The sequence below is a fragment of the Bos grunniens genome, chromosome 19 (genome assembly GCF_055505025.1).
Source record: "Bos grunniens cultivar Pamir isolate PY7600 chromosome 19, Bosgru_T2T1.0, whole genome shotgun sequence".
In the NCBI taxonomy this organism is placed as follows: Eukaryota; Metazoa; Chordata; class Mammalia; order Artiodactyla; family Bovidae; genus Bos; species Bos grunniens.
The window spans coordinates 8729062-8742912 of NC_141183.1; the positions used below are offsets into that span (position 1 = coordinate 8729062).

Here is a 13851-nt window from a genome sequence, read left to right on the forward strand (position 1 = left end):
GCCTGATGGAGACCTAACAGCAGAGGGAGGATCCCTCTGAAGGTGAAACCAAAGCCCCAGCACCTCAGCGCCGGGTGGGGGTTATATTCAGAGATCAGGGAATGTGCACGGTTCTGTCTGGGAGGAGATCTCGAAGGTTCTTCTCAACTCCAAAAGCCACCGTTCCAGGATAATTTAGAAACGAAGCACTTGAAAATGGGCTTGGATTTTCAGCCCCCTCCTCTTCTCTGGAGTTAGGGGGGATGGGGACCATGAAGGATGCTCTCCCCACTTTGCAAGTGGAAACACCACCCGCCCTGCCTCTCTTGGGCTCTCCATGCGTCCCCCCTGGGAGGCGGCCCCAGCCTAAGTCCACAGTGCCGCCTGGTGGAGTGCAGAGGGCAGGGGAGGCGGCCCCCACAGCGCCACCTGCTGGAGCGCAGGGGGAGGGCAGGGGGAGGCAGCCCCAGCTAAGTCCACAGCGCCACCTGCTGGATTGCAGGTGGAGGGCAGCCGGCCATCCCCCAGCCTTGAACAAGGGCAGGCTGGGGGCTTATCTGGCCCTTCCCACCGGCAGAAGATCCTGGAAGGAAGCACGGAGGTCAGCAGACTGCGCAACGAGGGGAAGGGTCTGATACCCAGTGCTGGGCCTTGGGACCTTCAGTGGACACTCCCGGGGCCTGTGGGGACTGGGCCTCCTTCTCAGGCGTGGTCCTCACTGAGTCTCACTGCAAGGCAGGTGACACTGCGCTCCCCTGCCCTCCCCGCTCCCCCGCCCCGAGTTCCTTCTCAGTCTTAAAGACAGGGAAACTAAGGCCCAAAGAAGTCACAGCCTGTGGGTGGGCTCAGGGCCTGGGATTCCCACCCAGGCTGGTTGGTACCATGGTCACCTCTGCTGGGAATGTTCCCTCCCTCTGCCTAACCTGAGGAACTTGACCTCTAGGAGGCCACCTCCTCCAGGAAGCCTTCCCTGACTCCTCCACATTAGGACGTGTGCTCCTGCTCTGTGCTCACCTAGCAGGCTGTTCCCCCTCCGAGCTCTCACCAGGTTGTACCATCGTCGTTCACTTGTCCTGGGTTCACCTTACCCCAGTCTGTGAGCTCCTGAAGCTGTCACCTTGTCTGTTTCGTTCACCTGTCTGCTGTCATGAACCAGACTTTTAATTGCACAATTTTAAGTCAATTACAAGGGAGTGAGGAGCCAAGGAGGAGGAGGAAGGTCATAGGAAGCACCAGAAGCCCAGCTCCTGCTGGGTTTGGCTGGGGGGGTACCTCAGGGTGTGCCTCCAAGGAGGACGTGGAGCTGGGCTCTGAGCGGTGTGGCAGAATCCGTGTTGGCTGAGCTCACAGATGGGTGCCAGGACACTTGTCCCCAGCAAGGTCTGAGGGCAGCCTGAAATGAAACAACTGTTGATTGTGAATTTTTTTGGCTATTCTGTGCGGCGTGCAGGATCTTAGTTCCCCGACCGGGGATGGAATGCATGTCCCCTGCATTGAAAGCGCAGAGTCCCAGCCACTGAACCGCCAGGGAAGTCCCTCGACTGTGAATTTTAAATTCCAGAACAGGCCGTTCCAGAAGGAAGGGCCTCCTCTGTCAGCCGACAGATCTAAAGAATGGTGAAAGGAAACTCTTAAGACAGAAGGGAAATAATAAAAGAAGGAATCTTAAACCATCAGGAAGGCATAACAAACAATGGAAAGAGCAGAAAATGTAGGTACAATACACTTTCCTCCTCAATGAGGATTCTAAATCAAATGTGATGACTGAAGCAAAAATCATACCACCACCTGACACCGGGCCACTTAACGTCAGGGGCTCCGGGTCGGTCCCCTGGCTGGTTCTGCCTGGTAGAGCTTGTGTTTGGTGAGGCTCCGGGTCAGTCCAGGAGAGCAGTGAGCCTGCTTGAGGAAGGCACACCTGGGTCGCCTGCTTCTGTTGGGTCGGGACAGGGGCCTGGGGGATCATAGATGCCCAGCTGTTTTCCATTCAGACTCAGCCTTGCGATCCCTGATCAGCTCACCTTCTTTCCAGTCGTCAGAACCCCCTTTGGTTGCCTCCTGCATCACCCCAGGGTTTGCAGCTGTGTTTTGCAGAGAGGAGCAGGAAGGGACCTGTCTACACCGTCTTATCCAGGGTGAGGATGCTCAGTCGCTCAGTCGTGTCTGATTCTTTTGTGACCCCATGGACTGTAGCCCGCCAGTTTCCCCTGTCTGTGGAACTTTTCAGGCAAGAATACTGGAGTGGGTTGCCATTTCCTTCTCCAGGGCACCAGGGAGAAATCATCCCGACCCAGGGATCGAACCTGCGTCTCTGGCATCTCCTGCATGGGCAGGCAGATTCTTTACCACTGTGGCGCCTGGCCTGGATGTCCCTAATTATTTGACTGAATGATGCAGCGTCTATTTGAAGGACAGTTATGGACACAGGACCTGGGCCCAGGCAGGTCCTCTGTGAAAAGTTCGAGGAACTGTCTCCTGCTGGACCCACGAGTCAAGGGTCAGACTCGCAATCTAGCCAGCTTCCCCCAGCTCCCCCCAGCTGGAGGGGTGCCATGCTAGAGTGACCGCGACGGGCGAGGAGCCCAGGCTGCAGGGTGGTCCTGAGCACGCACTGCTCGTCTGCCCTCCACTGAGAGGCACCAGCCGGGGAGGCAGAGCCAACTGCTCCTGAGCTGAGGGACAGAGAGAAGAAGGGAGAGGTCCAGCCAGAAGGCGGCCTCTGCCCCGGATGATGGTCACTCTGGCAGTGGGGGTGGTGAGTGAGGATGGCTGTGCCCTTTGGATTGGGAGAAGGAAAAGCTAGGGCGCAAGCCCTGCGCACCCCAGAGCCCAGGGACCGCTGCAGCCCAAATCTCCTGGCTCTGCTCCTCTCCTACTGCCCCAGTGCTGAGCCCGGTGACCTCACAGCAAACACGGGTGGAGGCTGCACACACCTCTAGAAAGTTCCGTGGGCCCAACACTCAGAGCTCCATCACCGGCCTTTGCTTCCGGAGGAATGGCTGCGGCCTTTCAGAACCTGCCAGCCTCCCTCCCAGCTCCTTACCGCCTGGAATATGGGTCACCGGGTCAGATGTGTAAACATCCCCCATCCGCCGGGTGGGGCCCAGGGGAAGCAGAGGAGGAGGAGGAGGCGGGCCACTTTGAGGGAATTAGGACAGGAAGTAAGGAAGCCTGGAGGCCAGTCCTTCTTTCTTTTCCATTTCCTGCCAGAAATGTGCAGAAAGTCCCTTTCTGTGCCCAACTCCCTGGTGGGAGGAAGGCGGGTCGTGGGGATCGAGGGGCACCAGGGAGAAATCATCTCCAGCCCCTCCTCTTCCTGCCAATTCACAAATCCTAACCCACAGCCCAGCCCTGGGCTCAGGAATGCAATAAGGTGAGACGCTTCCCATGCCTGCCCTGCGTGTGTTCATCTGCTAAGTCTGGCCGACTCTCTGTGACCCCGTGGACGGCAGCAGCCAGGCTCCCCTGTCCTCCACTCTCTCCCGGAGTTCACTCAAACCCACGTCCATTGAGCCGGCGATGCCATCCAACCATTTCATCCTCTATCGTCCCCTTCTCCTCCCGCCTTCAATCTTTCCCAGCATCAGGGTCTTTTCCAATGAGTAGGTTCTTGGCCTCAGGAGGCCAAAGTACTGGAGCTTCTGCTTTAGCATCAGTCCTTCCACTGAATATTCAGGGCTGATTTCCTTTGGGATGGACGGGTGTGATCTCCTGGGTGGTCATGATTCGGAGCACTGGAAGGTTCCAGACGCCAGCGTATGGACAGGGCCAATCTCTCTCAGTCCACATGTGGCCTTCGAGAAGGGGCTCATCCAACATCCCTGAGGAGGAGCTGAGGCAGGGCCCAGTCCCCAAGCCTGTCCTGGTCTCTCTCCCCTTCTTTCCTGCTGGGGCCTGTCTCCTTGTCCCCCACCTCCCACGGCTGTCTGTCCCCTGCACCCCACCCTTGCTGGGGCCCGTCTGTGGCCCCCATAAGGTGTAACCCAGGTCCCGCGCAGAGAGGCCCTGCCCCCACGCTGGCTCTGCCCCGCCCTCCTTCCCCCAACCTGTATTTAGGCCCCTCTCGGCCGGCTGATCCCGGGAAGCCTGTAATTTCCCAGGGCTGAGTCACCGCCGGCTGCCCAGGGCTGGGTCAGCAGACCGCCTTGCACAGGCCCTGCGATGATGATCTGCTGAGTCCAGTGCCTGCGGTTAGAGGGTTAGAGCCCGGAGGCCCGTCCCCCGGGAGGCCTTGCCTATGAATAGGATACTAAGAGTCCAGGCTAAGAATAACCACTCCTTTATTCCCTCACCCCAGAAACCCCTGGGCTCCCCCATCCAACCGGTTTTCCCCCATGCCCGGGGTCTGGGTGAAGTCTGGAAGCAGAGAAGACAGAGCCTGCACGTGTCAGATGGGGGGCTGGACACTCCATTCCAGACTTGCCCAGAGATTGCAGAGCAGTCCAGGGAGGGCCAGGCAGGACAGCAGAGTGGTTACGAGCACAGTGCCAGGAGGAGTGCCGCCCGGGATTGGGTTAAGGCTGCGCTGGTGAGCAGCTGTGTGACCCTGAGCAGGTGACTTCTGTTTCCTCATCTGTGAAATGGGACTGTGATGAGGTTTCAATGAATTGGTGCCTGTAAAGCACACAGCTCAGCTGGCAAAGAATCTGCCTGCAATGCGGGAGACCCTGATTCGATTCCTGGGTTGGGAAGATCCACTGGAGAAGGGATAGGCTACCCTACTCCAGTATTCCTGGCCTTCTCTGGTGGCTCAGCTGGTAAAGTATTCACCCGCAATGCGGGAGACCTGGGTTTGATCCCTGGGTTGGGAAGATCCCCTGAAGAAGGGAATGGCTACACACTCCGGTATTCTGGCCTGAAGAATTCCACAGACTGTATAGCCCACGGGGTCACAAAGAGTCCGACGCAACTGAGTGACTTTCATTCTCACTTTTCAAAGCACACAGAGTGCCCAAGTCAAGGCCACAAGAGCAGAGGATGCTAGAAGCTAACAGGGGCTTGGCTGGAGGCAAGGTTTTAGGAACAGAGGTGGGGAGTGGGGGAGGGCATACCCCCTATCCCACCCCAGCCAACAGAGGCAGTCCTTGAGGGCAGACCTTCAGCTGGGCGTTTGCTGAGCTTCAGAACTGCGCCTGGGGACACGAGAAGTGGGGTGTCCTTGGGAGGCCTGGCCTTGTGTGCAGACGATCAGCGATGGCTCTGAAGGTCACCTGGGTGGCCACACTCTGCATTTCTACTGGCCCTCAGGGTGGGCCAGGTCTGAACCACCGGCCGGGGCTGCGGTGGGGCCTGGAGGGGTCCCCACGGCAGAGCCTGTGCTTGAACACCCACCCACCCCGTCTCAGGAATCCACGGGCAGGAGACACCGTGCCAGCACCCCCCGAGCGGCTGTGCCCCTTTTCCTTCTCCCTCCAGCCCCATAGAGGAGTCAGAAGCCAGAGTGATGGAAGAGGGTATGTGGAGGGGTAGAGCGGAGCTGGGAGGTGAAGAGCAGTCTCATCTCTGGTCCTGCGCCTTTGAATGGAGTGTGACATTGACATTTTAGGTTGGATCATCTAGTTGTTTGAATATGCCCCAGTGGGTCTAGCTGAGCAAAGATCAGGTGGTTCTGGGTGCTGAAGGTGAAGGAAAAGCTTCTCCAACTAAGGGGCAATGAGGGTGACAAAGGAGAAAATAAAGCTGTTTGCACCCATTCAGAAAGCTGGACACCTTCCCCATGAAGTCGACTCCAGCCTCCAGCTGCAGCTCCATCACCTGCTTTCCCTCCATCCCCACCTCCTCACCACCTTCTTCACCCCGTGGATTCCTCCACATTTATCATCTCCTCCGCCTCCATCCCTGTGACCTCCTCAGTCTTCTCTAGCCCCATCCCTTCCTCCTCCTCCGTCATCCCCATCTTCATCACCTCCTCCTCTTCCCCATCCCCATGACCTCTTCCATCTTGGGCTCCGTCATCCACATCACCCCTCCGTTTCCACCTCCACATCCTGTACTATTTCTGTCCTGCCTTGTCATCTGGTGAAGCCATTCCCAGCTCTGTTTCCTGACCCTGCCATGCTCCTCGCAGGGGAGGTCTGTGGTAAGGGAACGCTTAGACTTTGCATGTCTGAAATGTCTGTTCTCTGTTCTCACTCTTGAATGATAGTTTGACTGCGATAGAATTCTAGAATGATAGTTGTGTTCCTTTAGCCCTTGAAAATACTGCTTCGGACTACAAGAAATCTGCTAAAATCTATTCACTTCTTTGTGGATAATCTGTCTTTTCATCTCTGACAGCTTTTCAGATTTTCTTTTTATCCTTGGATGTGTTATAGTTTCACTCTTAAGTATGTGAGTATGAACTGATATTTATGTATCCTGTGCTGAATTTTGTGTTCGAACAATTTTGGTGGGAATTTCTGGCAGTCTAGTGGTTAGGAGTCAGTACTTTCATTGCCGGGGCCCAGGTTCCATCCCTGGTCAGGGAATTAAGATCCCGAAAACTCTGGGATTTCCAGCTGATTCTTTTTCATGATCGCCTATATTTGTTTCATTTAAGCCCGTTTGGGTTTCATAATTTTAAAACTTTCTTTGATAGTCCTACATATCATTTTCAGATTCTTCTATTATTTGCATTTCTTATGGAAATCATGCTGTGATTTCACATCTCCATGGTTGATTTTTCTTGAGTGTCTCTATTAGCATTAACTGTGCCTGCGTTTTGGGGCTCAGGTTTTCAGACGTCTTACTTACAGTATGTATTTTAATTGGCTGCACGGGTCTCAGTTGCATCACGTGGGATCTTTTGTCATGGCACAGAGGCTCTGGAGTGTGCAGGCTCAGTAGTCGTGGCTCATGGGCTGAGTTACTCTGCAACATGTGGAATCTTAGTTCCCTGACTGGGGACTGAACCCCTATCTCCTGCATTGCAAGGTGGATTCTTAACCACTAGACCACTGGGTAGGTCCCTAGACTCATCTTGAGTAGATGTTTCTTTCTCTTCAATCGTCCCCCATTCCACTGCCTTCCCTGGTTTTCCAGCTGTTTCCACTCGGCCTCCTGGTGGTCCCACTCCAGAACAATGAAGGCATTTCCTGTTGGCTCAGAGAACCCATCTCGTGGAGGGATGTTGGGCATATTGGGGACCCAGTGGCTCAGTCCCTGGGTGTCATGGCTTGGAAGCGATGGCTGCTTCCTACTACTTGTCCACATGCAGAGCTGAGAGCCCTGCCTGAGTGTGGCTCCAGACCGTCCCTCGCTTACTGTCTGTTACATGGAGATGGGCATTTTGGTTTTTTATTATGGTTATGTCTAAGTTTCTCTTTACATGGTTTATGTGTCTTTCTCTGCCTTTTATGTCTATTTGGGATGACTTGAAAAATGAACTTAAAGTGCCATCTATTTTATTTCGAGCTGTAAATATTTCCTTTTATTGTAAGCCCATTAAAAATGGAAAACTAGTGTAAATTTTTAGTTTCCTGGAATGTAATGGGTTTGAAGGTTAATTTTGAAGAATAAGACCTCATTAAACTGCCCTAAGTGTGAGCTTAGCTGAAGATCTTTTTATTCCTTAGTGGTGGGTTCTGCCAGCTGCATGCAGGCAACAAATAATAAATTACTGTTCCCTTTTAAAAGTTGGAGGTAATGACAACAACAAATAACAACATTTCCAAGCAAGATAAGGGGTGTCAGCTTTTCTCGATTGGGAAGCCTCTTTGCTAATGGGGCCTTAACTTAGCTGTTAATTTTTAATAAATGGTTTTATTGAATTGTAGCATTGACACTTGGAGAAGGAAATGGCAACCCACTCCAGTGTTCTTGCCTGGAGAATCCCAGGGACGGGGGAGCCTGGTAGGCTGCCGTCTATGGGGTTGCACAGAGTCGGACACTACTGAGTGACTTCACTTTCACTTTTTACTTTCATGCATTGGAGAAGGAAATGGCAACCCACTCCAGTGTTCTTGCCTGGAGAATCCCAGGGACGGGGGAGCCTGGTGGGCTGCCGTCTATGGGGTCGCACAGAGTCGGACACGACTGAAGCGACTTAGCAGCAGCAGCAGCAGCATCGACGCTAGAAAACTGCACAGATTCTAAGTGTGCAACAAGAAGAACATGGCACGTGGACACACCCGTGAAGCCTCCTGAGCAATGGGGTCATCGTCTCCATCCCAAGGGAAAGAAAACACAAGAGCAGAGAGGTTAGGGCTTTTCCTGAGGATCCCAGCTAGGAAGAAGCACAGCAGGGAGGTCACAGCCAGGCTGCAAGTTCCCTCGGTTGGAGAACAGCTCTGAGAGGCAGGTGTGGGGCGGAGAGGCAGGTGTGGGGCGGCGAACAGGTGTTGCCAGAAGGCTGGCTGGGAACAGGGAAAGGAGGGGCTGAACAGGGACTCACAGAGGGGCGCACAGTGGGAGGTTGTAAGGCTGGAGCCTGGGACCCTGGCACATTCCCCCTTGAATCTGGTGTTCGGACAATCATTTTACCTCCCCTGGCTTTGAGATTTCACAATCCAGTTTTGTTTGCTTTTCAAATTGGACATTAAAAAATGTTTACTTGTTTATTTACATGGCTGTGCTGGGTCTTAGTTGCATCATGTGGGATGTTTTCTACTTGAGGCACGCGGGATCTTTAGTTGCAGAGTGAGAACTCTTTGTTACAGCATTCGGAATCTACTTCCCTGACCAGGGATCGAACCCGGGCCCCTGCATTTGGGAGCACGAGGTCTTAGCCACTGGACCACCAGGGAAGTCCTGTTAATTGGAGATTTTAAGATGGAGTGACTATGTTTTAATTTTGACAAAAAGACATATCTAAAAAAAGACACATGCTACTTCTTATTACCATCGTTTATTTTTTTAAAGGACTTTTTCTCATGTAGGACATCTGTACACATAGGAAGGGAAATTTTCAGGATAAAGACCAGCCCTCTGCGACTTCCCTGGCACTCCAGTGGTGGGGAGTCCATCTGCCAATGCAAGGGACACGGTTTCGATCCCTGGTCTGGGCACTAAGATCCCACGCGCCATGGGACAACTGAGCCCATGTGTCACAACTACAGAGCCCGAGTGCCTAGAGCCCATCCTCTGCCACGAAGAACAACTCCCGAGAGCCACAACCAGAGGAAGCCTGTGCTCAAGAACGAAGACCCAGCGCGGCCAAAAATAAATGAATAAATAAAAAATAAATCTTAAAAAAAAAAAAAAGACCAGTCCTTTGAACATCTCAGCTTTGCTTAAAAAAAAAAAAAAAGCTCCAAACAAACCCGCAGAACCTCACCTCTTTGCGCTGTGCTCACTGGTTTCATTTCGCCTCTGACGGGTGAGGGCTTGTCACTGGCTGGCCCCAGGCCCCAGCCTGGTGTTTGGGAACCCCGAGTGGGGGATGGTCAAACCTTCCTTCCAGGACTGCAAGTCTAGGTCTGGGGACTGAGAACACGGGGCTTCCAGATTTAGCAAGTATAACGACAGGATGTGCAGTTAAATCCTAATTTCAGACAAATAATCATTTTTTAGCACCAGTATATCCCAAATACTACATGAGACATACTTATACTACAAAAAAATTACATTTTGCTTATCTGAAGGTCAAACCTAACTGGGCAGCTTGTATTTTATCTGGCAACTTCTCAAAAGACACTTTTAATTTTTTGGCCGCACCATGTGGCTTGCAGGATTTTAGTTCCCTGCTAGGCTCGAAACCCACACCCCCTGCAGAGGAAGTGCAGAGTCTTAACCAGTGGACGGCCAGTGAAGTCCCCGTGAGGGGTACTTTTATAACATGAGGACTGCCCAAGGCGATCCAGAGCATGGGGTGGGGACCCGTGTGTCTCCCCGACTCCCCTCTGTGACCTCGCCCACCTGCAGCCCCTGAGGGCTGCCAGCCCTTTGCCAACACTCCCACTGGCCCTGTCTGGCAGGCCCTGTATTTATTTATGTTTTAAATGAAAGCCAATGAACACTCACTTACTCTGGAGAACTGTACCGAGAACTGTACGCTGGAGACTCTTATGATAAGTGGAGACACCTGGCCTTCCTCTCCGCCTGGGTCCCGGTTCCCACCGGCTGCCCTTCTTCCCCTTCTGCACGCAGCACCGAGGAAGCTGTGGCTCCTGCCCTCTGGCTCACCATCCACTTGGGGATGCAGGGGCACCACCCAACCCCAGGCCAGCCCAGGACAGGCATCTTTATCCCCTCGAAGCCGACAAGGAAGCTGAGGCACACAAGTTTGGGCTCGCGCAGTAAGGCATCGTGCTGAGAGCCTGTGGCACAGGGACCTCAGCCCGGACCTCTGGCTTCCCGCCAGCAGACAGGCGGGCTCAGCCCAGAGAGCCCGTAGACAGCTCCGCCCCACAGATTCCGAGTGAATGGGCCGGGGGCGGGGCCTGAGTGGGGGTGGCTTTCGCTCCCTGTGAGATTCCAATGGACCCAGATAACTCCAGCTTCACCCGGCTACGGAGATAAGGGCAGAGGAAACAGCTCAGTGAGAGGAGAAGCCCCACCGAGAAGGAGGGGCAGGGGTGGGGAAGGGGAGGAGGGGCAGGGGTGGGGGAGGGGAGGAGGGGCAGGGGTGGGGGAGGGGAGGAGGGAGAGGAGAAACTCCGTCCGGTTCCAAAGACCCAATTTGAGTTCCTGGAAAGGGTGTTCCAAGGGAAGCAGGCAGCAGGAGCAAAGACGCCGGGGTGGGCTGGGGGAGGCAGCGGGGGGAGGGGCGTTAAGGGGTTGGGGTCGGGGGCCGGTTGTAAATGGGCTTGCAGTGGAGTGAACAAGAAAGGCCGTGATGAAGACAAGACCCAAGACACGGGGTGGCCTGCGATTTCCTACGGATGCTTCCCAGAGAGTCCCAGCTTCCCCTTGAGCTGAAGTCACTGGTGAAATGTCAGCGAGGATGCCAGCCCCTCCCGTCCCTCATTCCTGGGCTGCAGTTTTCCCATCAGAAAGCTCACCCTGGCTCCTCCTCCCGCAGGGCAGCAGAGGGATAGAGGAGGAGGAGGAGGCAAGGCGAGCTTGAGGGGACAAGGGCCAAAGTTCAGAGGCGCCTTCTAAGGTGTGTCCTTCAAAGGTCCAGCCCTGGCTGATGAATGCCCTTCCTGGCCCCATCTGATGACTGCCGTGTTGTTCAGCCGCTAAGTCCTTTTTGCAGTCCTGTGGACTGCAGCACGCCAGGCTCCAGTCAGCTACGATCTCCCAGAGTTTGCCCAAATTTATGTCCATTGAGTCAGTGATGCCATCCAACCGTCTCATCCTCTGTTGCCCCCTTCTCCTGCCTTCAGTCTTTCCCAGCATCAGTGTCTTTTCCATTGAGTTGGTCCTTTGCATCAGGTGGCCAAAGTATTGGAGTTTCAGCTTCATCACTGTTTCCAATGAACATTCAGGACTGATTTCCTTGAGGAGTGACTGGTTTGATCTCCTTGTAGTCCAAGGGACTCTCAAGAGTCTTCTCTGGCACCATAAATCCAAAGCACCAATTCTTCAATTCTCAGCTTTCTTTATGGTTCAACTCTCACCCCTGTACATGACTACTGAAAAAACCATAGCTTTGATTATATGGACCTTTGTCGGTAAAGGTCTCTGCTTTGTAATAAGCTGTCTAGGTTTGTCATAGCTCTCCTTCCAAGGAGCAAGTGTCTTTTAATTTCATGGCTGCAGTCACCATTCACAGTGATTCTGGAGCCCAAGAAAATAAAAGATGTCACTGCTTCTGCTTTTTCCCCTTCTATTTGCCATGAAGTCATGGGACTAGATACCATGATCATAGTTTTTTGAATATTCAGTTTTAAGCCAGCTTTTTCACTCTGCCCTTTCACCCTCATCAAGAGGCTCTTTAGTTCCTCTTCTCTTTCTGCTATTAGAGTGGTTATCATCTTCATATCTGAGTTCCTTATATGGACCATATTTCTTCCCACAGCCTTTGCAAGGCTGTTCTCTGCCTGCAGACTCTTTCCCCTTTGTTTTTCCTGGTTAACTCTTGTTCATCTTTCTGATCTCAGCCCAATCTCCCCTTCTACAAAGAAGCTCCCCCAGACCCTAGACCCCAGATGTGAACCTTTTAGTGTACACCCTCACTGTACCTTCTTCTTTTTCATAAAACTTAAGCTGCATACAACATATTTTATTTATATTTTTATTTTTTGGCTGAGCTGTGGCATGTGGTATCGTAGTTCCCTGACGAGGGATCGAACCCATACGCCCTGCCTCTGAGGTAATGGGGTCTTATCCACTGGATCACCAGGGACATCCTCACTGTACCTTCTTATTTGGTTCCTTGGTTAATGTTTGTTTCCCCTACTAAAGTATAAGCTTCAGAGGGCAGGGACCATCATGAGTCATCAAGAAATACATATTGAATCAACCAATGAGAAAAAACAGTATAATCACTGGGATAAAGCACCTGGGTGCTTTTTAAAGTCATTTAAATTTCATTGCCAAGTGCTTTCTGGAAAGCTGGGGGCAGATTCACTCCCACATTGCACAGGAGAATGTTGTTAGAGCCACACCTTTACCGTAAATCATACATACACAGTAAGGCCCCAGTCATCTGACAAGTTCAAGCTCGGGGACAGCCACAAGTCAGAGAAGAGTCTGACTCAGCAGAGACGCTGAGCCAAGCAGAGGACAGAGCCACGGGGTTGAGCTGAGGCCAGGCAAAGGTGGCCATACCACCCAGTGTGAGCCAGCCCCTCTGGGGTCAGGAGACAAAAGCAATGACCCCCAGGTGGCCTGCCAAAGCCAAGTCTGACCATTCGGGCCTGGAATCCTGAGGGGATAGGTCAGGGAAAGGACCAGAAAGAAATTGACAAGAGAGAGAAGAAAAAAGTGAGCAGAAGCCGCAGAGCTCAGAAATGGAGGCAGAGAGCAGAGGTCGTGGTTGGGGCAGGAAGATGGGAGAAGGTACAGTAAGGGGACCCCAGGAAGGCCCTGTGCTCACGTTTCTGCACCTGGGCTGGGAAATCCAGGACTGCCCACCCGAGCGGCTGCTGTGACCGTCCCAGATGGCTTCTGAGATGGTTCCAGGGAACTCTACCTCCTGGTATTCACGAGCGGCTGCTTTCACAAACAGATCACGAGATTGTAATGCCCATTTTGCCAGCCGACCATCTTTCTTGCGAAGAGGAGACTCCTTGGAAGAGACCCCGATGCTGGGAAAGACTGAGGGCAGGAGGAGGGCAGAAGGAGAAGGGGGCAGCAGAGGATGAGACAGTTGGATGGCATCACCGATTCCACGGACGTGAGTTTGAACAAACTCAGGGAGATGGTGAAGGACAGGGAACCCTGGTGTGCTGCAGTCCATGGGGTCGAAAAGCGTTGGACACGACTGAGCGACCCATCTTTCTTACTGGCTTTGATAGACAAGTTGCTAAGTTTGGGAGTCCCCTGTGGCAAGAAACTCAGATTCAGTCAGCTAAAACCTGAGGTTTTCCATCTAAGAGGCTTTGAGGAGCTGAGTCTGCCCACAACCGTGTGAGCTTGGACGTGGACACATCCCCGGCTGAGCTTTCAGATGAGACTCAGCCTCTGCCAATAACCCTGGCTGCAGTCCGGGAGGTGCTCTGAAGCTGATAACCCAGCTAAGTGGTGGCCGGGTTCCTGACCACAGAAACTGGGCCATGATGAACGTGTGTCATTTTACGCCACTAAGTTCATGCTAACTTGTTATGTGGCAACAGTTATCTCATACACCCCCCATGCTCTGGGCTTCCTTGCATACAGAGGTCTGTGTATGCAACAGACCCTTACTGAGTGGCTCAGGGCTCCAAGGTCAAGGGTTACAATCAAACAACAAGCCTTCCCAGCTGCAAAGGGAGGGGACACAGGGGGACACAATGCCAAGCTCACAGGTGACGGAGCCGGAAGGGCTAGGAGATGCCGTTGTGATGGTTTTGGGAAAATACAGTCTGA

The 13851-nt window shown here is 53.2% G+C and overlaps 1 long non-coding RNA gene across 2 annotated transcripts; it reads right to left on the reverse strand.

Annotated features, from left to right (window-relative positions):
* Positions 1–8787: 8787 nt before the first annotated feature.
* On the reverse strand, positions 8788–10458 carry LOC147351148 (uncharacterized). 2 transcript variants are annotated; one of them, XR_015146839.1, is made up of 3 exons: positions 9923–10458; positions 9233–9381; positions 8788–8921 (listed from the first exon to the last, which is right to left on the reverse strand). It is a non-coding gene; the product is annotated as an uncharacterized LOC147351148 (long non-coding RNA). The 2 variants fall into 2 exon arrangements; XR_015146840.1 differs by having other exon boundaries at positions 9233–9439; positions 9923–10259.
* Positions 10459–13851: the final 3393 nt, after the last annotated feature.